We start from the raw sequence: 2,370 nt of genomic DNA, 5'->3' as shown, positions 1-2,370 counted from the left end.
ATATATTTTATTATTATATTTATTTTTATTTTTATTCTTATTTATATATATCATCATATTATCTATATATTTTTTATATATATACCATATTTTATTAGTTTGATATTCTTATTATTTATATTTTCTTTAAATTCATATATTTCTATTTATATATATTTTCTTATATATGAATACATTTCATTATCTTATTTTCATTTTGATTATATTTTTATAATTTATATCAAATTTCTCTTTATATTTATTATTATTATTATTATTTTATTTATATTATATTTATTTTATTTATTATTTTATTTATATATTTTATTTATTATTATATCATTTCTTTTCTCTTATTATTTCTTTATTATTTATTATTATCCATTTATTTTTTTCTATTTTCTAACTCTATCATATGAAATTAATATTTAATATTTATCATATATTACATATTATATACTAATCATATAATATCTATAAATGGCTATATAATAAACACTAATAATAAATAATACATATAAATAAAAATCATAGAAAAAAGAATAAAATACTATGCATAAATAAAATATTGTTAATTATTTTGTATCAATAAATTAAACGCTTTTTTATTAGATATTTCTAATTTCTATAATAAAAAATGCATCCATTATTCCATCTTCCTTTTCATCTTTTATTATCTCATTTTAAATTATTCCTTTTTATATCCTCAAATTTCTACTTTTATTCTCTTCATCTTCATCTACTTCCTAATTTCACTTTTTTCTTTTATATCATTCTTTCTCTTCATTTTTCTCTTATTTACTTTTTTCATTGCCTTTCTAATATAATCACTAAAGATCTTTTGATGATATATCATATAGAACCAAGTCAAATGAATAATATTTGAGATCAATTATTGTTAGTGTGGTTTATTTATTCACTTACATTGTTTTGATAAACTCGAACAATCTAATATGTGCTTCTTCACTTATTGATGATATTCCAAATCTTTTCTGTTGATCAACCTATTAATAACACTTCTTACCCTTTCTCTTTTTGAACATAGATATTATGAAATAATAAATAATTCGAAATTAAATGATATGTAGAGAGTTGAGATAGCTAAATGAATCAAAGACATTGTTAATCGAATAATTGAAATCTTATACATTAAATCGTATTATTATCTCATATATTTCTTCTCATTTAATTTCTTTTTAAACTATAAATATTCCAAACTATATATTATAAAGACTTATTTTCTTTATTGATTAATGTTGAATACAATAATGAATTATAAGAAAATAGTAAAAATAAAGATAGAATCTAATTTATATAACATACTAATTATATATCATCATAAGAAATTAATATAAAAATGCTGTTCTACTATACTAGAGTAAATATAAAGAATAGATATAGACTTTATAGTATAAATCAGAAAATTGAATTTTTTCAAAAAAAAGAAAATAAGAAAAATAGAAAGAGATGATACAGAATATATTCAAGACACTAAAGACTATATAGGGAAATGTGTGATAAATGAAATAGTTGAACATTCAATAAGAAAATAAAGAAGAAAAAGATGTGTGAAGAAAAATAGGAGAAAAAAAATAAATTTAGAAAAAAAAAAAGGAAAAAAGAATAGTAAAATATTTACTATAATATAGAAAATGTTATTTACAAAAAAATAAAAATAAAATAAGAAAAATGTACTATAAATAAGAATGTACATAAAGTTGAAATTAAAATGTTCTTAGAATAAAAAAGTGTAATTGCGCGGTTTGTTCAAGTTGTAGGATTGTTCACCTTTCTATAATTTATTCATTTTTCATACTATTAATTCAGTATTTTATTCGTTTCATTAGAGATAATGTTTTTATTTATTTATTATTCATTTAAATAATTATTTGAATATAATGTTTTAATTTAAAATTATGTTCATTAACAATATGTTTTGTTTGTTTAAATGTTTTAATGATATTTATCAAATCATTGATTTAAGATAATTATTGAATAAAACAATATATTTCTTTTTGTTATATTTTGATAGATATTAAATGATTGACATCATAATGAAAAAGTAAATATTTCTCTTTACTTTAAATTTTAATTATAGTATATATACATTTGTTTTTTTTTTAATTGAATTGTTATGATTTTCAATACAACTATCAATTTTATTAATGCTATTATAAGGTATTGAAAATAATATATAATTTTATCACTTCATTACATACTACTTTCAATTAAATAATATTTATTTATAGTTACTAACTTATGACTTTAATTATCAGAACACGACTATAACAATCAAAATATATTAATACAATAAATTAAAATAACACACCCAGAAGAATAATTCATTAAATAAATAAACATTGTTACCAAGCTCATTCATTATAATAAATA

General features: G+C 17.0%; 11 annotated features.

The window, feature by feature from the left end:
* Positions 1–5: 5 nt before the first annotated feature.
* Positions 6–47: a microsatellite.
* Positions 48–52: 5 nt separating this feature from the next.
* Positions 53–227: a microsatellite.
* A 14-nt stretch (positions 228–241) lies between these two features.
* Positions 242–381: a microsatellite.
* Positions 382–397: 16 nt separating this feature from the next.
* Positions 398–618: a sequence feature (AT_rich).
* Positions 619–635: 17 nt separating this feature from the next.
* Positions 636–798: a microsatellite.
* Positions 799–1,519: 721 nt separating this feature from the next.
* Positions 1,520–1,611: a microsatellite.
* Positions 1,526–1,709: a microsatellite.
* Positions 1,710–1,776: 67 nt separating this feature from the next.
* Positions 1,777–1,870: a microsatellite.
* A 189-nt stretch (positions 1,871–2,059) lies between these two features.
* Positions 2,060–2,105: a sequence feature (AT_rich).
* A 100-nt stretch (positions 2,106–2,205) lies between these two features.
* Positions 2,206–2,227: a sequence feature (AT_rich).
* A 46-nt stretch (positions 2,228–2,273) lies between these two features.
* Positions 2,274–2,303: a sequence feature (AT_rich).
* The last annotated feature ends 67 nt before the right edge of the window (positions 2,304–2,370 follow it).

Source organism: Entamoeba dispar, genomic scaffold, assembly GCF_000209125.1.
Source record: "Entamoeba dispar SAW760 scf_1105229460785 genomic scaffold, whole genome shotgun sequence".
In the NCBI taxonomy this organism is placed as follows: domain Eukaryota; phylum Evosea; order Mastigamoebida; family Endamoebidae; genus Entamoeba; species Entamoeba dispar.
This window is presented reverse-complemented; position numbering and strand designations above follow the sequence as displayed.